The sequence below is a fragment of the Folsomia candida genome, unplaced genomic scaffold (assembly GCF_002217175.1).
Source record: "Folsomia candida strain VU population unplaced genomic scaffold, ASM221717v1 Fcan01_Sc035, whole genome shotgun sequence".
Classification (NCBI taxonomy): Eukaryota; Metazoa; Arthropoda; class Collembola; order Entomobryomorpha; family Isotomidae; genus Folsomia; species Folsomia candida.
In genome coordinates this window covers 52,968-77,788 of record NW_019091227.1, presented here as the reverse complement: position 1 = coordinate 77,788, position 24,821 = coordinate 52,968, and the positions used below count along the sequence as shown (strand labels likewise).

At 34.1% G+C, this 24,821-nt stretch overlaps 1 protein-coding gene across 1 annotated transcript in view; it reads right to left on the bottom strand.

Moving 5' to 3' along the window:
• The window catches only part of LOC118439404 (neuroligin-1-like), a 114,309-nt gene extending 89,746 nt beyond the window's left edge, over nucleotides 1-24,563 (bottom strand). The window contains exon 1 of the mRNA XM_035860688.1: nucleotides 24,026-24,563. The gene's annotated coding sequence lies outside the window, so the exon portion shown is untranslated. The remainder of the gene's footprint in view (nucleotides 1-24,025) is intronic.
• Between the last annotated feature and the right edge of the window lie 258 nt (nucleotides 24,564-24,821).

Here is a 24,821-nt window from a genome sequence, read left to right as displayed (position 1 = left end):
CCGGCAAATTTAGCGGATAATTTATCCCAAATTATCCCTTTTGCTTGCCATGCGGTTTCTAATAAAATATAGAATCGACATATTTTTTTATCTTCCAAAATATGTATTTTGAGATTTAATTCAGAGTGTGCAAAAAGGCAGCCTTTTTGATATTTTTAAGCAGACCATTGTTTTCCATTGATGAATCTCCAGCACTCACATTTTAACTTAAATGTCACGTAATACAAATAATTGTTTCTGGCTCCATTCTTATTTGCATTTTCGGATTTAACAAATTCACGACAAATTCAAAATTCATTCATTCATTTTTTTTAACATAATAAAATTACGGTCCTTCGGGTTACATAGAAGCAAAAATTCCCCTCAAATCAATGATCCCACATTTAAGCATGGTCCCCAATAAAACGAGTAATTCGTGCATGATGAGCCCAAACAAAAAACAGTTTTCGCTTTTTTTGTCTCCTCCCGGAAAACAATTTTGGCGACGGGGTCAGCATCCAAATTCTTGATTTCGCAGAGACAAAAAACTTGGGAGAAAGTAATTTCCCAAAGTCCACTCCACCCAGCGTCCAGTCTGCTGCACGACTGACAAAGCCCCATTATCATCATTCTCACAAACAACGACACCCTTAAAAAGTGGATAATACAAATTTTTCGCCTTTACAAATTTTCATGTCTTGTAAGTTACAAGTTGTAACTCGAAAAATGCGAAAGACATAATTTAATTAATGTTTCTATCAATTAAATAAATGTAATGTAATAATTTTCCGAATGTAACTTCTTTTCACTAATTTTTCCTGACATTTCAATTAAAAACTTCATGTTTTTCAGTAAAAAACCAAAAAAAACGACGTAAATTATCTTTTAATCTTTCCAACTTTTTTAAATTTATGTTTTTGTATAATGGCGTTAAACTTAATGAAATTATGAAGGAATGTCTAAAAAAGTATCTTATTTTTCATTTAGGTTCATGAAATTTAAAATTTTTACAGTGGCGTTCAACTCAATCCATTTCCAAAATTTCGGAAATTATCAAAAGTCAAATATTTTCTTATTTGTGAAATTCATGTATTCTTTAAATAATCTCAACATTTTTGCTATGTACCTATTTATTTATTGCCATATTCACTTTGCCAAATTTTAGCATCGAAAATATATATATTAACGAAGATGTTGAAAATTTAACATTTTTCGAAATCATAACAATCTGAGAAATTTCAAACCCCCAATATTCATTTGACCTTTGATTCTCTTCAAGTTTTTAAAATGCCAAATTCTTTATAACGGCGTCCAGCAGATTCCGAAACAAAATTTATAAAAATTCAAAAATGTTTTATTTTTTCTGAAATTCGACTGTATCAAATATTTTGAGTAAATCTTAAGTAAAACCTTAAATCCTTCGTGCAACTTCAAATCCTCCCCAAAATTTATAAGAGTGTCCGCATCTCGCTTAACTGCAGCAAGATGTTATTAAGCAGAGAATAAATTCCTTCCAAACTTCGCATCAAAATTCTGAACTCGTCGGCCAGCAAGTCAACAGGCAGAGCAGAGTGAAAGCCACTTTCGCTCAGAGAAAGTTAAAAATTCCGCTATGGATGCCTTCCCTCGATGAAACGGATGCTGTAAACTTACGCAAATTGAAACGAATCCGGGATGAGGTTGGGATTACGTTAATATGAAAAAGTTCTTCACTTTCACTTTCGTCCAGTCATTCGACACAAAATTGTGTGAAAGCTTGACAATCAGTGTCACATCTTGTTTACGAATGTTTAGTAAAAACGTGACAGGAATTTGTGCAGAAATTAATTCGCATATCTTATAACAAAACAAAGTTATACAACAAATTATGAAAATTAATGTCCATAATAGTTCGCAATTCATGGGAGAAGTTCTGAAAGTCAAAGTGCAGAAGTCGTCGTATCTCATTAAGTGTCCGGTGGGAAAATATTCCCAGTTTGGGGATCGAGATCAAAGATTTTGCAGTAAATAACTCTTGACTTCGTAACGATTATAAAATTAGAAATGTTCAGCATTGTATTATTTTAGCGTATTTCGACCAAATTTCAATAGTCAATGGGTGAGATTTGACCTTTTTCAGTTTCAGAGACTTTAAGAGCATCATAAATCCAAAATCTTTAATGTCCGTCCAAAGTCTAGTTTTTCATAAAGACTTCGTCCCTAATTTTCCCACGAGACAACAAAACGCTATACCACCTTATGCACTTCCAAATGCGATTTTCTACCTCAAAATTTAAATTTAATCTAATTTCATCTTTTAAGAAATCATATTCCCCTGAAAATAAAATTCCACCTTTCACCTCGATTAAATTATAATAATTCCCTTCTAAAAAAAACGGGAATTTCGTAAATTTTCCCTTCAATTAACTTTCTCATTTGACTTCCTCTCCGGAAACGAAGAGAAGAAGAATACTTTCACTTTTCCACGTCCACATTCCCTGCCGTGTAATAAAAGCGCGACGAGATTATGAGCCTTGGATGTAGCGTGGCTCATCATTTCATTAATTTCATGCCGGACCGACTTTCTCCGGAAGAAGAAAGAGGGCAAAAACACGCGGAGAAGGTTGCACTTTAAACTTTGGAAGACTGCTCTTTTCAGTGTAAACAGGAAGTCAGGCTCGTCCTCGTTTCTTGACTTTACTTCTCCGGCAAGATTCCTACCTTCACTTTCACTCAATTCCTCTCTGCGCGCGGAAGGGCATGCGGATATACGTGTTCGCTGGTAAAACAAACCTTTTAATAAGATGACAACCCTTTCACTGTGAGAATGAACTCCCGTCGCCCTTGTGTTGTTTGAATGTGAAATGTTTCCTGCAAAAGGAAACGACAGGGTGGCGAGGGAACCGTATTTTTTTGGGGTGTTTTTGTGTTGGTTGCATTTCTGGAATTTCCTGAGGATAAGTCTAATTTTCAGAATTACTTTGCAATTTACAACACTTTAAGGGGTGATCTGATACACTCCCACCGCTACCTGACGGAGAGTATGTAACTATGCCCTCCCATAAGCTCCCATGTTATAGTTTTAAAAACTTTCAGCGTCGTCAAATGACCATAAAATTTCGATTTTTTGCATCAATCGATGCATATATTTAGTCTCCACGAAGTTACAGAAGTTTTGACGGATACGTAGAGTATACATTAAAATATGCAACTTTTTCTGATTTTTTTTCGTGAAAAGAATTATGGTGTGACCATGAAAGCGACTTTAAGGTCAAACTCCAGTAACTTTGGGAGTTGAATATTTTGACACATTTTGCAACAAAAAAATCCGATATTAATGCAAAAATAAAGGTGCTCAAATCTTTTGAAAACTTGGTTTTTAGAAATTACGAAATAAACATGCCCGCCAATTCCAGTTTCCCCAATTTTTGTTATGTTGTAGGTCTTTAGCAGTAGAACAATAGTCAAATTGGACTTATGGTCGAAATCGACCTGCGTGACCTTGTTTCGGCGTCGAAAGGTTGATAGGTCAAAGGTCACCGATCCCCACAAATGAGGTATCATTGGAAAGGTCTAGGTGAGAAAATTCCAAATATATATACTTTGTTGGGTGTATGACCACTTCTTCGTGTTCCAGAAGCAGAAGAATAAAAATCTTCAATTCTCCACAATTTAACACAGCAAGTAGATTGAGAGCTAACATGCAGTAGATGGACACAAACTCAGAAATATTCTTCGGTCTCTGGAAATTCAAGGAGTGATCATACACCCAATAAAGTATATATATTCGGAATCCTCTCGTCGAGACCTTTCCAACGATACCTCACTTAATAATAAATTCCATTCACAGTTTCGAAAAATTAATTTTAAAATAAAATGAAAATTGTATGAGTTGAACGCCAAGTGACTAGTGAAAATTTTTAATATTATTTAAATCTAAACCTCGCTCTTACCCCTCCTTAAATGATCTTAGCTAGCACGCGAAAATCTCATCTGTTTTTTTTATTAAAGAGATATTTCAACTTTATAAAAATATTCATTCAGGCGTCAAAATCCAAAATTTCTAAAATATTCGCATACATTTCGATTTTATTTGGTTCCAAAGTTCCTAATTAGCGACATGTACATGTACATAATTACACAATATGCCTAACAATTAAGAAATTTTAGCATTATTATTTACCTATATTATATCCATTATTGGCCAAAAAAGGGATTAATAAAATTCATTCATTCATTCATTCATAACCTATCAGGTAGGTGTGATAGGTTATCAGTGATAACTTATCACATCGTTACACTTACAACACAAGGGGTAATAAAATCTTAGCTTCAAATCTCAAGTAGCAACTTTACAACAATATTACAAAAGATGTGTAACAAATTCGAAATTAAGGCGACCAACAACTTGAGTATTTTTATCGTTATAAGTTTATAACGAAAATTTATTGGTTTCGTAACAAACTTGAATTTCGCATTGACAAATTAATCCCACTACTATAAAGCTACATTAGTTCCAAAGATGCAAAAAATGTCTGAAGTTATTTAAAAAACACCGTGTTTCCTCAATTTTCTTACAAAACACGTGTTCGCCGAACCCTGCAGCGAGGAACAAACGAGGAGGAAAAAGTCCACACAAATATGATAAAGTGATCCCAGAATCCAATCCAATTCACGTGGGACTCATGATTATCATGCCGAGCAGGTTTTGCAAACAAATAAAAACAGCAGCTCTACGTCGTTGTGAAATTTGGGGAAAGTTGTAGAACGAGCAGAAAAGGATGCAGTGCAACGAGGCCACGTGGGAATTCCACGAACGACATGCGACAAAATGCAACATTGATGATTGAAGGACAATCTTCATTTCGTGATTTTCTTATTTAGAGTTAAACTGTAAATGCATCCAGAATTTGTCAAAATTGCAACTTGCAACAAAAAGCTAATTTCAGTTGACAAAAAGTCAAAAAAACTATACTCTGGACAGAGTAGCATAAATTCTTTGAAATTCGTTCTCAGGATTTATTGATTTCAAAATATCTTTTATTTGACAAGGAGCGATCGGATTCAAAATTTTAAAAGAAGTTTTTTTTTATTTCGTTAATTTTTCTAAGGATTTTGTTACCGTTCTTTTTTTGTCGACATAATACAAAGCATAAGCCACCGAACCTACATCTTTCATCAACGATTTAAATAACCTAAAACTAAACATCCAATAAAATAACCTTGCTAAAAATAAATTTTGACCTGGGACCCGAGCAATTCTTTTCAAGTATTAGAATCAGCATTGCCGGATTTCCTCACAATTTAATTTTTAACTCCTCGTCACAAATGTCAAACTGGCGCAAATTATAAAATTCTCACACATTTTGAAAAATTTACATTTTTGCATTATGGTTCTCCATTAAAAGATCCATGTTGTACAGAAACTTTCCCTTCCATCTTTCTCCTCTATCAGTTCCAATTGCATCATAACGATTCGTTACTTCTCTCCGTGCCAGCAGATGATCCGTCCTCGAGGCAAATCCAAATGTTTGTTACGGAGTGAAAGTCGTCGTCAAAGGGACCAAATCAAAAGCCACCATCGGTCGCTCCAGGCCCTCTGCTCAGCCCTCCTTTCGCCTTGTTGAACCCTCATCCTCGCTCAGCTGAAGAGTCACCAGATTACAAAACAAGGCCACAAACACAACTGGCTAAAAGAATCCTGTCATAGTCCGCAACAATCGGCACATTCTACACGCTAAGAAATCGTAATGGATAAACCAATTGAGAGTTTTGAATAGCCACTCCCACTACCAGCAGCGAGCCTATTCAGGTTTGGGTGGGTGTAGTCTCTTCGCCGGTTGAAAGGATGAGACTTCTGCTTTCCTCCGAGAAACGGTGTAAATAATGTGTGAACAAACAAATGACGATCTCAATAATGCAACGCCAATTTATTGTCACAATTAACTCACTAATTATTAACACCAATTGTCCACTATAAGGACCACTGTCTCAGCAGTAAGTCTGCTCTGTTCGGACTCTAAACCACGACTCCTTCCTACCTCTTGTTAACCTTCACTCAAATCCAAGGTTAATTGTTCATTGCCTTTCTTTCTCTTGCCAACTCACCACCACCGCGAATCAAAATAGTGGGGCGACTTAAAACACAAAATATGAGAGAGATTTTCATGCATGAAAAGCTTATATTACGCAAAAGAGAGGGATAATATGGATTTCAAATAAATAATTAGCTTTTTATAAATTATCCTACCATAAAAAAGCAAAGATACTGCAGGGTAAATCAACTTAATTGCTAATTTTAGCAAAAAATGGGATTGCAAAAAATTTGTATCTGTTTAAAAACGACCGACACCCCCAATTGCGGATCTAACATATATTACATTATTAACATTTTGTAAGAATTTATATTTCGGCGTATCACAGTTCAAAAACATTTTCAATATTGCTAGGCACAATTTTACCCGTTAAGTATTTAATTAAATTTCATAATTTTAAAAATGGTAAAATATAATGTGCTACTAATTTCTCTCTTCGCAACTTCTCCTACAGGAATTAATTATCCCGAATTGCATTCTACTCTTGAGGCTTAATTACATTTTAATTATCACCCTAATTTTAATTACACAAAAGCCCATTCTTTTATTACAAACCTGGCTTGACATCCCAAGGCGAAGATGATTTATACAAAATCCACTTTGTCACCAAAACTCTGCGAAATGGGGAAGAATACCTTTTGCTTCGTCTCTTTGTCAGGTTTTGCCCCATGTTGTCACGTAACTTGCTCTCAACAAGACGGCGGAAACATGTGGGTCGGCTTAACAAAAGGGATCCGACAGAAGTATAAAGATCCACAAAATCCAAAACACACCGCACTTTCGCAGAGCTCATTTTATTAACTTCACGACCAACAACGACGACTCGGAAAGAATACAAAAATTTGTCAAATCTAAAAGGCTAAAAGTTGACGTGCGTACTTGTTTAGGGCAAAGTTCTCCATAATTTTGCCACCCACTAGAAATGTGTTAAGTTTAATTTGCATATTACAAATATTGCTCCGTATATATTTTCAGTTTTTTGCACAATTGTACGTCGTTTGTGAAAAAAATAGAAGAACATACATTTACAATAATCCATATTAGGTGTATGGAGTCCAGAAAGATAAGAACACCGCACGCATTTTTACATACAAAAAAATAATAATAATTCTGAAATTTTATGCGATGAAAACTTAATTCGTGTTTTAAAATATGTACCAAATTCAACTTTGTGTCAAATTCTGAACGAAATAATTACATAAATTGAACAACTCGAGTTGGTAAGGTGTTTTTGTTAAAAATAAGTTGCCTCGATTTTGACGTCATTTTTCGGAAATATTCAGAAAATATAAGCATATGACTATTAACGAGATTGCTAGTGTAATTGGGTTTTGGTCAAAATGAATGTGTTTGTATAAAAGTAGTATTTTTATATAACCACTAAATTCGGACCTTATTAAACCTTGTAGGATAAATGCTCAATTTTTCAAATTAAAAAATACCATAATCAAAACCTAGACATAAATAAATAAGTAAATTCTACCCATTATTAATTCGAGTACAAACTGTTTACGAAAATGAATCTGCTTCAAATATTTATTCATTAAAAGGCGCTCTTTATAAACTGTGGTCAATTGTATTTCATCCTTTCCACAAAAATCGAGGGACTTTTTAAAATGGAAACCGCATTCTTTCCACAATTCCATTCATTCCCATTATTACGGCGAAATTCTAACCCTTTTCGAGAAACAATGGCACAAAGCAGAGTGAGTGAGAGAAGGGGGGCATTGTCTACTTCGTCAAGTTTTCTGTCCGCCCGAAGCAGCGACCTGGATTATTATTCTTTTGGCCGAATTTCACTTTCACCTTCACTCAGAAATTTGGGTATATTTCCGCTCTCTGATTAGAAGAGTATGGGTGAAAGTAAGTCAGTGAAAAGAAAGAAATATTTCCAAGTTGGTTTTTATTTTTATGGGGAAAAATGTTGGCCGGAATTTTATTTTTGGAGTTGACTCATCATCAGATCACTGCTTTCACCTGAATAGAAACCTGTCGTTATTTTATTTTAGTGAATGAGCGAACAAAAAATTGAAATTCAATTTAGCAAGGAAATCAACAAAATACTTGACTGAAATAAATTGCACAATTTACAAAATTCGCGAGAAATTTAGTTTTCATTTTTAAATTTTGGAACTTCTGTAATCTGCATAATTACAAAGATGTAAATATCAAGCATTCCACTCTATCAACATAAATTCCTCGTTTTATTAATATCAACATATTATTGAACCAACAAAATGCCTTAGGAATCTAGACTTATTTCAAAGTTCTCCTACTGCAGAAACTCATAATTAGCGTTAAACCATACCGAAAATAAATTAAGTTTTGACCGCATAAATTATGAAGACAGCTTTTTTGTTAAAATTTATTGAAGTGATTTATTGTTGGCTTACACAAAGAAACAGTTCACTCGGATGTTTGTAACCCACTAAATTCTCTGAAAGCTGTTATGTTTAGGAGGTAAAATTAGATTACAAATTAAGTCTTATCTTTTTGTAAGTTATGCAGAATAAGGAATAGTAATATTTAAATTTTAAAAAACAGCTACATTTTTGTAATCAGAAATAGATCAATGAAGAATCGTAAACATTTTTAGATCATATACATTCAAACAACAAATTATAAACCAGATGGTTTTTAAACCTTAAATAAATCCGTCATATCGTATTGGACACCTGTAAACTTTTTACGTGAAGTCTAATTTGAGAAAAAATTGTATTTGACGTGGAAATGATTATAAATTAAAATTTGACGGTGTCATTACTTTCACCCATTTATCATAGCTTCCTCATTTATCGACTAGTACAAAAATCGTTACATAAATAATTTACGCAATGCAAGAGTAATAATGGATTGCATCAATTCGTCAAGCAAGATTCAGTTCCCTCCTTGAAAACATTACTTTGTTTGAAAATCCCTTGTGAAAGCCGGTTGGAGGTGTTCAATGAAAATGTCGTGATTTTTTGTCGGGATTTTTAGCGGATCCAGAAAAACGCTAACTTGAATAAAATGGGGACAAAATTGCGCAACAGTTTATTACCAAACGGTGATAATGATAAACAGGGCAAGAAATTTAAATTCATCATACAAAAATTGAATATCCTGTAAAATTTTTATCCCGTCAAAGTTTAGTGACGCCCTTTATTCAGTGTCCGATTTGTGGAGGGTTTGGTTGATTGGCGTGTAAAAGTTCCATTACGACAGGGAACGGGTTCAAGGAGTAAATTAAACTCCGGGTCTGGACTCGACTGAAATGGACGAGACTAATTCGAACAACTGGACTTTGGCTCAAACGGGTCAGGGTTGCAAATTCGTGTTTTTTTAAATTTTTTTACAAGCGAAGTTTGAAACATTGCGCAAAAATACAAGTTGGAAAAACTACAAGAAAGCCTAGATAATTTAAATTAGGGAATTTTAAGACATACGATCTTAATATTAAAAATAAAGAAGTACAAACTTCTCAAAGATCATAATGACGCCAAATCCATTTCAATGCTAACTCGAACAAACAAAATTACGAAACTACTTAAAAACTCGAAAGCAACGTAAATACGGCAAGATCATCAAAATTAATTTTTTTAATTTCACAAATTTTCCTTCTTAAACCCTGTCGCACTTGAAATCTTCCGTTTCGTAACCAGCTTTTCTCACTCGTTTCTAAACATGTTTTTCTTTTCCATCCTTTTTTCTTTCTTCGTTATTTATGATTTGAATTGGATCCACTCGACCAATTCTTACAAAATCCTCTCCAATTCAACGTGCAGATTTTCTCCGACGCAAATTCGATTTACTTTCGGACCCCGCACAAACCATGTCATCAATTCTGTTGGGCACAGAGGTCACAGCATCCCGTCAATCTTATCATCATTATTATAAAGTGAGGCATTATTTAGTACACTTTTACAAACCCAATATTACAATAATGCCAAACGGTGTTAATGTTAGACTAAAAAAGAGGCATTGTTAACTAATACCGTCTAGAAATATCTCGGTATTAAAGTTTTACCTATCCGTAGCAAATATTTACGGAGCGGCATAATTTTAATACCAATCGGTAGCAATGTTAGTACCGAGAAGTCAGTACCTGACCTGCGTGACTATACTAGATTCCTAAAAGTGTAGATCGAAGTCAAGGTCAAAATTCCCTGCAACTCCAACAAATCTTTTATGCATTTACCCCCCGTTCCTCCCAACTTTCTCCGCCGTCTGAAAACAGCGGAAAAGACTCGGATGATGTCAAATAAGCAAATTCCGTCCAAAATTGGAAATTTTTGGCAGCAGTATTTTATCAGGGGGTAGAGAAAACCATCTCATTTTATCTGCTAAACTGCGTAATAAGTTAAATATTTAAATGCGTACAGTCTGAAGAATTGGGTGGTAATACCATTTGTTACCAGGCGATAGCTTTCTTATTCATTTTATAACTGGTAAGTACATCCGCGTGGTTGTAATTTTTCGCGAATTGGTAAAATTTATTTACCCCGAAATTCAACTTGACTCATAATCAGTGACAAAATAATATGACTCAATCGGCAAGAACGTATTAAATTTGGAAAAGAATCATTGAAAGTATTTTGAGTGGTTACACTATTAAAGTTGAACGCAAAATGTAAACTTAACACACTATTTTTAACATTTTTGAACTGGTATAACCACAAGCACTGTATTTTAAATGATAATTAAATGATGGGCAAGGAAATTCAAGGAAATGAAAAGCAAGGAAATGAAAAGTATGTAGCGCATTAATTCCTGAAAACAAAATTACCTTTAATAAAATTCTGTGACGAATTGCTACGTACAATTATTTATGCTTGGACACAGCTTTAAATATATTTGGGGTTAAAAACCGTGATAATCCAACATTTATGCATAAATTCAATGTCGCTCCTTATACCCTGACCAGATAGAGGAGAAAGTCTAACTAGCTTTAGTTTATTTAACCCATAATTTTCCGCACAACAGAAAAACAGGTATAGAATCAGCTCGGCGTTAAATAAATACTCTCTCCTAAACTTTGTCCACATGTAATGTCCGTTTTTCTCTCTCACCACAAAACAAACCCAGGGAAACATGGAACACAAAAGTTTTGAAATTTATCTAACCTCTAAACTTTTAGAGAGTTCAAAATGTTCTTTTAAATAATGTCCTTGTTGGCAAGAAGTGGACAAGTAATTGCGTGTTTTTCTTCTCCGCCTAAGTTTTTCTCCCACAGAAAAAGAAACAACAGACTTTCTCTTTCAGAGATATTGAGATCAAGTTTTTACCCTCATTTAAAACCTGTGAAAACCTGTTTTTTGTATGAAATGAAAACAATTTTTCCCTGTGTGAGTGTGTGAATCCAATTTTTCACGTCTCACGCTCCGTTACCTTCACGCATTTCTGGTTGAAAAATTCCATACTTTTTCTTCATAGGGGGGAAATTTCCTTATCGAACGAGTCGTGTCAGTCTGTCTGCTTTATGAGCGATCCTAAATTTTTGACGGCTAATTTAATTTTGATACAGATGTTTGGAGGATATGTGAATTCAACTTTAAAAATGTGGAACTTGGTGTCAGATTTGGTCACAAGGTCAAAGTTTAACCTCAACGTGCAACCTATTAACTTTGACATTACAGAAAAAAAAACAAATTCAAGTGTAGCAATTTTCGTTTGGCAGGATAAACTAAAATTTTGACCTTGAAATTTTTCTAAATTTCAAAACCTTCCAACTCGGGCAATTCGAAGTTAAATAAAGTTTTGAAAAACAAATTTCTGTTATTTTCCCCCCAGAAATGCTGCTCTGTTAAAACATTAAGAATTAAAAGTAAGTAAAAGTCGGGGAGAAAGTGTTGTTGTCGAGTTTCGTGGTTTGGTCGTTGTTCTTTTGGCGGAATAATTATTTCCAGTCGTGAACAAAATGAGCAAACCGCGAAGGATGAATTCCCTGGGGAAAGTTTTCCGTGTGATGTGGCTTTCATTTCTTGCTCCTAAAATTTGCTCAAATTTGTTGCTCGTGGAGAAAGTAGGATGCGAAACTATGTTTGATGTGGGGTTTAAAATGTCGGGCAGTTTTTAGCCCTGTGGTGAAATAAAAGGTTCCTCAAGGGAGGAAGATATTCTGGGGAAAATTTTGCAAATGTAGGTACATTCGCGAAATATTGTAGTTGTGCAGTGCAGATGCTAAATATAAAATTTCTATGAATTTATGATTTCTAGATTAGTTAGAGGTATTTATGCTTATAAACATATTAAAATGCACGTGCTTTTTGAGTAGTTGATAGTTTTTGGGTGTCAAAACGGTTGGAAAAATTTAAATTTGCTGAAATTCAAACTTTCTTAGGTCTGTAATTTCTAGAAATCCCCATAAACTTAACATCTAAAATATATATTACCACCGTAGGTACATTAAATTTTTACTAGTTTGCGGCGTTACGCTTTATCAATTTTTGAACTCTGCAATTAAACTTTTGGCTCTGGGTTATTTTTTATTATCAAGGACCGAGTGAATTGCTGCATTTACAGAGTTTTCTGAAATTAATTGTTTAATAAAATGTTATGCTTTATTTTAAAATTGATTTTGTGATATATTTAAAATACGTATTTTGTGAAACGTACTTGGGGACCAGCGAAAGGTCAAGGCTTCCACATTCTACATGCCAATAAATCCAGGAACAATTAAACAGATTGAATTGTTAATTATCAAAAAATTTACATTGTGACTCCACGAATACAAAAATTATTTTATAAACAGCAATTTCATGGACAAAAATAAACACTTTTTCTGCACATGTTTTCAGCATGGTCTCTAACATTCATTCCGTTGCTTTCTCTGGAGATGCACAATTAAGCAAGAATTCTCCTCTCAACCGGCACTTTTGGACTGGCCATTACTTTGCATAAACAGCAAATTTAGATGGAACCTGGCCAGTTAATAAGTTACCATGCATAACGTCACTTCAATTTTAAGTCGGGCTAATAAACCCGGTTAAAACCCCCCTCGTTTCAATAAGGACGTTACGTTATTTTGAATTGTAAGTAATCCAAAATTGTTTATTATCAAATCAGTAATGTGTTAGTGTACCGGTCAACAAAACCCGGTAAAGAGTGATCACATCGTGTCCGCCTGGTCCCCAAAATCCCGACCCGGGTTTCCCGTCGTTAAGATTTATATTGCGGAGATGCACAAACTAAGAAACTAAATCGTCCTCTTTAAGACAACAGAGAAGAACAGTAAACAAAATCGTGCTCATTAAGACGACGGATTCCTGGATTCCTCTTCATTTCCTCAGACTCATTGCTCACTCACTTTTCTAGGATTTACTCAATTTCATCCGTGCCATCACCAAAATCAACAATATTCCAAAATCCAAAATCAATATCAAAAATATTTTAAATTGTAGGTGAAAACTGTCTCGTGCAATGCGTCAAGTTTCCAGTAATGTAGACACATTTTTTAATTAGAAAAGCATTCAAATAATTTTGTCAGCTTAACCAAAAAACATGGTGCCTTTTTGAACTTCTCATGTCCTCGTTATATAGCATTCTTTTAGCAAATTTAAATTACCCACAAGTTAACTTTCGACTTCAGATTTATTAAAGTTTAGAAAATTAAAAATTAAATTAAAAAAGTAAAAGTAACGAAAGATTAGGACAATTTATATAAAAACACAGTTGAATAATTTGAAAAATGGGTGAAAACTTTATTTTTTTTATTTCAAAAATTTAAATTTAGCAGGACAAGAGACCTATCTGAAAATCCTATCACATTAAATATACAAACTAATGGAAAATAACAATTACGACGTAATAGTTTTTCATAATGAAGAAATTTCAATAATTTCAGACATTTTTTAGAATCATTTAATGAAAAAGATGCAGCAAAATTTTTTCTAGGTGGGTAACGACTTATGTATGTGCACTTTTATAAGAAACTGTGGAGCACTTCTTCACCTAGTTCAAGTTTATGCCAATTACATAATTAGTACTTCTCATTTCCCAGTAAATTATTACTTTGCAAACCTTTGCTTCACCAAATTACGTGAAATAAGCTACACGACTTCAATTTCTCAATGATACCGAGACCAATGTATTGGCGACCTTATCAAAATAAATGTTGCGTAGTTTACAACATAAACTCCCACACATTTTGTTCAACTTTTACAAAATTACCTAAGTAAGCAAAAAATAGACCGACAACCAAACCTTGCAGTTTACCATTTATTTTTTTTTGTAACTTCATCTTCTCAACCTGCCCATTTGTAGGAGGAATTAATGGAGCGAGAAGATTAAGCGAGATGATAAGCCCAGGAGAAATAAATGTGCATCAGGTGTTACTACTGACTCAGAATTACTTCACCAAAAATTTGATTCCCGCTTTCGTATCCCTACCAGACTAATAGTATGGGAAGGATACCAGCGCGGGATGGGAAAAGAAAAACTGAGTTGATATTACGTTGGTCAAAAATGGTAAGATTTTTAAAAGTTACTGTTTTCTATAAGTAAAGTTCAAATAAATTTTGTAACTCGAAAGATTCAAATAAAACGAAAACTTGTATTAAATTCAAAATTGGTGAAACTATTTTTTAAAATTTTAAATATGAAAGACTTAATTTGTTCAAAGGAAATTGTAAAAAAATAAAATTTTTTGATGTTAGACTTACACGACGATAAAAACATTTTATTTATTTGTCAAATGATCAGAACGTTAAGATGTCATGTTTTAAAAAAACTACTATGGTGACAATAATGTTCACGTTATGAAATAAATTCAAAACTAAATTTTCACCCTGCTGTTTATGCTACTTTTAATACTTCAAATTTTCTATCTAAAAAAAACAAACCGTATTTTACCCTCTTTTTTTCTCACCTAAAAATCGCAAGCTGTTATCTGTCGGCTTTCTCCATGTAAAAATATAGATCACGAGTTTTCCTCTTTGCTCTTCTTTTTTCGTTTGCTTAACCTTCTCAGAAACTAATCTCGTCCAAAGCACGCTCCACTTTCCCTCCTGCACTTTCTCCTTGAGCGAGAGAATTATTTAATGTATCGCGTTTTATTATGCGACTTTCTCTTTTCTGCGACCGCTTTCGGCACGAGAAGGATGACATTATTTTATTGCTTTTTATCCAAGATTATATTTATTACGGGATAAATTCCTAATCTTTAACACACTAATTTTTGTAAGTGGTGGTGAGACAAAGTTGGGCCCAAAACACTTTCGCTGAACGTATTTTGCGTTTGATATTGTTCGTTATGTGTATTTATTGCATCGTACATAGTGTAAATAATTCGGGAAAAATTGTTATTGCCGAGTTTACGCATTATTTACCAGTTTGGTAGCGCATTTTAATTACGCAACAGATTATTTTGTGGGTAACTTTCTTTATACTTAGGAGGAAAGTACGCCAACCTCATAATGACAGATCTTGATGCCATTTGGATATGTGGTAGTATACGCTCTAAAAAAATATGTAAAATTTACACAAGGTTGAGTAAACAGAAGGATGGCATAACCCAAAGGAAAAATTTACCTAACGTTGTTCAAACTTAACCCTTTGGGCAAATTTCACACAATTTTGGACAAGTTTTGCACAACGGCTGGGTAAACTTTACTTTTGGTTGTGTCATCCTCCTTTTTACTCAACCTTGAGTAAATTTTACTTATTTTTATTTAGAGTGTACACTCTGAGAAAATAAAAAGTGTAAAGCGGTATGATACCATTCACGCCCGCCCCACCCTTTGAAGGCGCGCCTAAGGCTTAACTAGCCGCACTGAAAAATACGTTGAAAATCCAATTATCCTCGGAATTTCGTATTTGTTATATACTTATGATCCCAGATGGTTGCTTTATCATATCCGACATGAATCTCAACTTTTTCAAACTTGAAATTTTTTGAAGCCAAACCGGGCTAAATCGATAGTCATGTGTGGTCTCTTTTGGTAAGTGCAACCAGTAATTGGTAACAATTTGTTTTGAAACAAAGCTCGAGTTAAATACATGACTTTACTATTAACCAAACTTAATAAAGTAATAACACTTTTATACCGCCCGGTAACATGTTGCTACCACCGGATTATTTAGAGTGTCCACATATGTGTGTTAACACCTACTTTTCTCCGTCACTTACATTCAAACATACTTTCATCCACCCACCATTAATCAAATTTGGACCTAAAACCAACGAATAACGAACCCTATTTGCGGTTCAACTATTTAATCCCGAATTCCGAAACTATTCTCAAAACAAGGAAAGCAAAACTCAACCGTAAAATCTACTCGGTGTGGGGGACGGACCATGCATAAAGCACGTTCGGTTGTAGTATGTCCCGAATTTTGAACATCACATAAATCCAGGAACATTAATGTTTCGCTACTTTTGGTGGAAATTTTGCTAACAAACCAAAAGAAAACATTCATGAACAGTTATTTTGATTTTTTTTACAAATCTTCCCTCGATTTGATGTCTTTTGTGTTAATATTTAGAAACATGTAACCAAAAGCGAGTAAAGATAGTAAAAATAGCATGTTGTTGTTAGTTATGTAAACAAGTACACGGGCCAACAGTAAAATGTTGGATAAATAGCTTGGTTAATTATTGGTCGGTTTGGGTGGGTGGGTATTTACACTAGTTGATAAAGTCTCTAATTTATTTTCTTAGTTTTGTACCATGATGATGATCAGTGAGACAGTTTGATAATTTAAGGTTTCGGTTTTGTATAAAATATAATTACAGTTTTGTATAAAAAAATAGAATCTGTAATTTCTTGTGATAAATACAGGCTAGAGTTGTGTTTCTAATAATGCTCAAGGCAAGAAAACAAATGCCTGAATTTTTGACACGGTATAACTTTCAAATAAAAATACAACCAGATCACGCCATAAATAAATGCCCAAAATACTTGCACAAGTAGAACTCGAATGACATATTGGACCGTCTTCCGGAGAATTTTTGCCCCTGATTTACGCATTTACAATGCCCCCAAAATGGATCACGTGCTTTACGCCCGACCCATAATGAAGTCTTCAATCCGACCGAAATCCTTGGAAACTTATGTATGTCTGCATTTCCCACAATCAAAATCAACCACACGAATTTTACTTTACACGATTTTAACAGTGAGACAGAGGACGGAATTGTGCAGACAAGCACAAACCGCAGGACGTACACGGTCTGATTACTTCCATCGTGTAGATATTCCGTGGAGGGTTCCGTCAAATCGGAATTTTGTTACCACAAATTCTGTAAATTTTAAAACTTACGGGTCGCAAGTTTTGAGTAAATTAATTCCGATGTTTGTAATAGTTTTGCATAATTGAATAATTTACAATTTTTTAAAAATCTGCTAAATCCAACAGTTGAATATGTCCTTGCCGATTATCTAAGTTAATCTAATTAAATTCACCAACAAGTCAAATTTAGTTTTATGACGTTCAAATTACTCGGAAATACCTTTTAATTTTCCTAAAATTGTGTTTCGCATTTTCTCCAATTCATGCCTTTATAAACTGCGCAAATTTTGTGAAATTATTTAACGAACTGTCCCCCAAATCATGATTCTATCTCCATTAAACTTAAAGTCAGACCAATAAAGATCAGTTGAGAAATCTGTTGTAGATTTATAATCCTCCTACTTGTGCCAAGTTCATCGGGATTTTTGTAACCTTGCAAATTTGATGAAAAATTACAAAAATCCGAATGAGGTAGCTTTTTCCTTCGTTCTTGCATTCGAAACCCTGCCCTTTTGCATGGGTAGTAGTTCGTCCACACATTATCTGAGTTAGTTTCATTTGCATGGCGGCGATACACGTGGTGAAAGTCCTTTTACACTTTACTCAATCGCTCCCATATTTATTTAGCGAACGATAAATCCACAACGATCACCTACGTTTCGGGGGCCGTGAATAAAGGATGGGATTCAATAATTTAAAAAAATTCTTGAGGTGCAAATATTATTATTTTGGCAGCACAAATATTCCTGAATCCTGTTCGAAATGAAAAGGCTCATATAAACTCACAGATAATTTTCATGCTGATGTTTGGAACTCGCAAACATAAAAATCAGGTCCAGTGAAGACCGTAAGGATAAGCTAAAAAATGTGATCGCTAGTTATCCATTTCACAAAATTGAAAGGTTCAACAATCTGTCAAAATTCATCTATTAAAAATTTCATACCCAAATTTACATAATAAATAATTATATGGCGTCACTTTCTATCTAAATTTATCATCTTTACAATCTTCATTGATCTGGTGTGAACCATCAATTATTTGAAGTTTGTAAACTTTATGGAACAGTTTACATAGATTACATACGAATAAATATGAGGCCGTTAGTGTATCATAAAGTTGCACAGATTCTTTCTTTATTTTGGAAAAGTTGGTAAAGTATATAATTTTGTACAATTTTTTGTATTTAATTTGGGTTTGTCAATTAAACAAATTAGTTGTTACTTTAGGAAATTTAACCTTATAAACCTAGGATTTTCTACATCCTGTTCGACCCACCAGTCGGGTCGAATGATTTCAATAGTTTCGTTACAATTCATTAATTACAGGGCAAACTTTCTCGTTCCATTTTCACTCGACTTAATCTACAACGCAATTTTCACCGAATTTATTTCGCGGATTGAATTGACACATCCTTCCCACGATTAATTAATTATCCTCCACAATTTTCTATAACTTTTGCTTTAAATGTGTAGTATTTTTTTTTCAACGTGCAAAACATTTATGTATTTAATTTTCATGGTTAAACTTGAAAATTTGGACACACTCTAAATAAAAAGTAAGCAAATTGCTGCTGGGCGGTGTCTATATATGACCTCACTGGATTGGTAGCGATTTCCAACGAAACTGTAGTAAATTTGCTACCATATTTTGACTAACCGTTACAGCGGGGTAAGGAAATGCTACAAGATGGTAGCAAATTTACTACAATTCTGTAGAAAATCGCTACCAATCCAGTGAGGTCATATATAGACACCGCCCAGTACCAATTTGCTTACTTTTTATTCTGAGTGTAGTAATCACAAATAAATTTCCTAGCTTCTCGTAATTTTGAATTTGTAAACTTCATGAATTTTAGGTTATTATTTTATTGTGAATGAATTTGTGCTTTCAATCACAATAACAATGACAATTTGAACTATGTAAAGTATTTGTATGATACTAAAAATGCTAGTCCAAAAAAAACTTCATTATAATTTTAATAGAAAATGGAAACATCTATGGCAAATTTACTACTAATTTTTTGATGATATTCATAAACGGCGTGTAAATCGCATCATTGCAAAAATTGATGTTTCATATAATCTAAGTTAGCATCATAATTTAGCAAAATCTTTCAATTTAGCGTCCAAATTAACCAGAAAAATGTTAAATTTAGCAAAGATACTTTATAATGTAAACCAGATTTTAAAAAAAATTACACAAATTTAATTGCCACTTGCAATCCTACAATTTATAAGCTGGAACATGACTTTCGTAAGGTTTCGGCTACATAAATTCTCACCGTTGAAGTCACCACGAGACGAAACCACATCTCTGCCCGGCTTCTAATTACGCTAAACTTTCTTAACGCACGCCACGCAACGTGCCATGTTCGACCTCCGGAGGCACGTTCACCTCGACACGACAAATCATTAATTGATAACATGACATGTTTTTGATAACATGTATTCATGAAAATGTAAAAGTGCACCCTGCATGAATATACTTATATTTTTTTAACCGCCAAAATTTCCAGATTTGGTAAAAAATAATCCATGTGTAAGTATGGTTTAAGAATTTTAAGAAATATAAATAGTGACCAATTCAATTATTGTGCTTGTAAGCTAATTTAAAAACTATCCGCACATCGAACAACCTTTGCAGAAGTTTACGAAAGATGATCAGTTTAGGTCTAAGACAAAAATGTCGGTATTTTGGTACAAATTAGTTTTTCAACTCATTTGGAAGATTTGGAAACATTCGAGCAAAAAAAAACCTACAACCTTTAGCAATTTTTTAGCGAGGTTATTTTTTTTATTCCGACACTCAATTTTCGTTTATTCACACTTACTTTACACTAAAAAAGACGGCATGAGCGATCTGAGTAGAATTTAAACCAGAAAACATTTTTCAAGAATTCCAAAATGACCTTTTCATCAATCAAATTCCACAAATTTGCATAGCTAAAACGTTTCTACAGAACCTGCAGTTTATTTGTTGGCCTGAAAAAAAAGTATTAATTCTCCTGACAACTAATTTTTAACTATGAAAAATGTAAATTTCTGTAAAATCTAAAAATATACAGCTAAAATTATTATTTGAAATACACCCAAATATTTCCAACTATTTAACGTGTAACTATATGCAACTTATAGGAAAGTTTTGCAACGGAGGGGAACCATGTTCCATAAGCTGCTTCTGCTTCACTCTTCCTCCGTCTAGACAACAACTTGTTGAAATTTCTGTCAAAAAAGAGAAAGTTTAAAAGAAAACGGGAAGAAAGAGAGCAAAAAACTTCAACTTTCACAGACAGCAATTTCTTTTGTTTTTCGACTCTTTCACTGTTTTAACCCAAAGCTGGTTCAGATCTTGTTCCAAAACGAGTTTCTTTTTGACGAGTGGCTGTCACTTTAAGACTACACATGAAAAAAGCTAGGATGGAATTATGCGTCATTCTCTTATCACCGGTTTGGTAACGTTTATCACATTGGCAAAATCAATAATAAATTATAATCCCTTAGTATAGAAGTATTTAAAATGAAAATAAACTTTATTACGAATGTGACTCTACCAAGCCTGGAATACTTTGTGGAAATCCAACACTTTTCACTTTGCTACAGGTTGAGACGTAATTTGAATTTCACGATGGAAGAAAACATATAATATCAATTATTTTAAAAACAATATGCAAAAACTTCTGCTACCAAGTGAACCGTACAAATCTTGTTTGGCAAGAAATATACAAGATTTTCAAATTGAGGAATTATGAAGTCATTTCAAATTTTGTGCAGAAATATAATTAACTAAAAATAACGAAGATCTATGGTTTTGATTCGTCGAATGCCTTGTTGAGTTCAAGTTTCTGATAAATAAAAATAATACGGAATCTATTACCGCAAAGCTTAGCCATCAGGTAACAGATTTCTAAGAGTGCATAGTCTCCATAATTTTTATTTTTACATTTCTGAAAATGAATACGAAATCTTTTGTTGTATAACTTCTTCTTTTCGAGTGGTTTAAATAATATTATTATTTTTTCCAGCCTTGACGGACACATGGTTTTCTCCGAGAGTGAAAAACAAAGAGAAAGTAAGCTATCGATTTCTTAGAGTTGTTTGTAAAAAAATGGAAAATAGAGAGAAAAGACGAGATGTTTCTTTCTCTCTTTGTTGCTGTTTTGGGAGAAAGCAAAATAGAATAAGAAAAGAAAGTACTTGATCTACTTGTAAGGTTGCAATTTCATGCGTCACTGCGTTTCGGGGTGTGCAGTAATTTTCCCCGTAATTGAGAGATGCAAAAACAAGAGTATTTTTAGACGGGGGTAAAATTAGAGGAGGGATTTATTTGCATTAGAAACTTACTTTAGGAAGAAAACAAGGTGGGCAGAAAGTGGGTGAAAGATGAAGGGAGATAAAATATTTCAGATTTTTTGCTTTTTATACACATTTTTAGTTGAATTTCGTAATTAGAATCATCCAAATTTTCCTTTTCCCGTGCATACTTTTACGTTGGTTTTGTGGAACTTTCCTCCAGTTTTCTGAAAACGCAGCTTTCAAATTTGAATTCTCCACCATGTTCAGCAGTATTTTGAACCGCATGTATCAAAATTTTGTAAAAATTTATTCTTCTCGAGTTTTCTGAAGATTCGGGTAACACACTTGTTCAAATCTTGTCCAGCATTATCAAATTTCATCCCTTGATTTTTTCTAGAATTTTATTTACCAATTTTTCTGTTTTCTTACAAAATTCTTCCTCCAATTAAACCAAAATTTTAAGTTCCGTACTTATTTCTCTTTTCTGCCAGTTTCAACACCATTTGGTCCTTTAATTTCTCCTCCATGCACATTTATCTGATTTTTTCCACACTTACTTCCCTTATATCCCTGCTCATTTACATATATTTCCCTTCTTCCTCCCTCATTTGCATAAACAAGACAACCCCAACAATTGATTTATCGATTCCTTCCAAATCAACAAATCCCATTGTTCCAACTCACTCAGTCAGTGTCCCTCCGATGACACGTTGATATCTCCCTCGTCCTCCCGACGTCCTCTTCTTACCAAAGGCAAAATTAACCTCGTTACCATTTCACCCACAAACTTTCACCCGGATTAATAACGAAATAAAACATTTGTACATAATCCGTTGACTCGGAATTTCGGTAACAAACAGTAATTCGGATCGGATTGGATATTAATAGCGGTGTAATCTTTCGTAACGCAATAAATTAGCAGTTTACTAGTCCAACTTTACTCCCAGTTTATTCTCTCGTAGCCAATATGGCACGATAATCTGGGCCCAATTGTGGCCCGACCCACTCATCTATTTTACAGGGGACGAGGCCATATAATCCGCTCATATTTTATTGCTTTCACTTTCTCCCCTTCGTTCGTAGTAACGAGAAGAAGAAGCAGTGGTGAAAGTGCAGCAATTGGCGAAAACGAGGACGAGAGGGAAAGTTGGTGAGAGATCAAGAGCGAGCCAGAAGCAATTGTCGAGTTGAGAATTGTCCTATTAAATAAAACAAAATAAAATAAAATATCCACGAGGGGAGGAAACGGAGGGAGGGAGGCATGCACAGCGTGGGAGAGGTCAAGCAGTATCTATCCCCCAGTTGATGATACTGATTTCGCCAAATTTTTGGAAAGAATTGTAAAGATATCTGTTCTCAGAAGGACTTTTTAACGACAGCTTTCAACAGTACGGACACGGTTTAATTTTTGGATTAATGAAATCTCGGAATGAAATATCGTGATCAGGTTTGTAATAAAATTACGCAAGTTACTCATTGTCACCAAAATTTTGCAGTAATTTCGACACTATTTTGACAGATTATGACCATGAACTCGCCTCAGTTTAACCAGTGGTTAATTTCCGTTTCGCTAATATTTACGCGATGTGGAAAATATTTTGCCACACTTTGGCCCTTGCTTGGACTAAATTTTGACAGTATTACCCCATTTTAATCAATTTTTCGTGAAACTACTAGAAATTCGTCCAATTTTCATACAGATTTGTCCCATCCGCCTCTTTGGCTTTACTCTTCACTTTCACCCGAATTTTCTCTCTTTCCCTTCGTCCAATTTGTCGTTAGCACCAAAATTGTCCACCCTTTTTTAAGTTTCTCCCACTTCCTCTTCTGAAAATATCCCTTCTTTCTCTTCTCATTTCCCTCTCAACGCTAATCCATGTTTGATCCCGCACTTTTTCGCAAAAAAAACTACTCGAAACTGGACCTTCTTCCTCATCCTCTTGTTAGGATAACGTCTTCCCTCTCGACCTAATTACTCGTAAATTGTGTCGATTTTGTCCACTTTTATGTCCGCTTTCTCCTACAAAAGTCATATATTTTTTTTAACTCGGAGCCCACCAAATCCAAATCTTGTCCTTCGAGTGCAGTTTAGTTGCTTCTTTTTTTGTATGGGGACGAATAAGGGAGTAGAAAAACTGAGGGAAAACTTCTCTCGGGGAAAGAATCCCGGGTATTTTTCATCTTTTTTACACAAAATATTTCTCTACATCGTTTCCGAATCGTGTTTTTGAACAGGAAAACTTGGAGAAGAGAGAGAAAGCCATTATCTTTATGACTATTGGGAAACCGAGGAAATGATCAAATAGTTTAATTTACTGGGTATCCGAAAATCTGATACTTTTTCATGGAAAAAAAATCCGGATCGAATTTTACACGAGATTGTATTTACTTTATTTTCCAATCCGGACATTCTCGATAAGCGGAAATGCCCCAGGAGGTGAGAAGAACGAGTAAAATAAGAAAATCATCACCTGCTTGTTGGTTGGTGAAATCAGAGCAGACTCGCGATTGCTTTCTCTCTGGGGCGGAGTGGAACTCACGAAAGCACTAAAACACTCACTAACACGAAACGACACTAAAAATATTTCACAAACTATCAGATCTACAAAAGATTGAAATCATCACGCAGAATTAAATTCTTTTGAATAACAAGGAACACAGATTTTAGACGAATTTCTTCAAAATCGAAAAGAGAAAATTTGCGATTTTTTTTAATTCAAGAGAGATTTATGTATCTGTTTTTCGTTGAATTCAGATTCACTGGTGGAAGTGAGGAGATTCGATTTCACAAGTTAATTTGTAATTAATTAATGTTTCAGTAAGTTTACTACAGTGGAATTTTTGAAAATTTCACAATTTTGCCTTTTTCTCTTGAATTGCAATTGTATAAAGTAATTTAGTTTCACAATTTTCCCTCAAATTATTAAAATTTACACGAGTCGTTGGTCTCATTTAATGAGCGTACTCACGTCAACCTTCGCATATCTCGCATATCTCGCATATCTCGCAAATTGAGCATAGCAACATAACTTGCGAAGTTTTGCGAGATATGCGAGATTTCGCAAAAAATTTGCTGGAAAACCATGGGATTTTTTTTCGCAAATTTACCCAGCAATTGAGCATGTCCTTATTTCGCAAAATTATTTTGCAAAGTAATTCTGCAAGAGAAATTACAGAAACCCATGGAAACAATACCAAAATAGGTGTTTTTCTGTAGATTTGCGAGATAAGAGAGTTTTGCGAAGTCATATTTTGCGAATCCCCTCA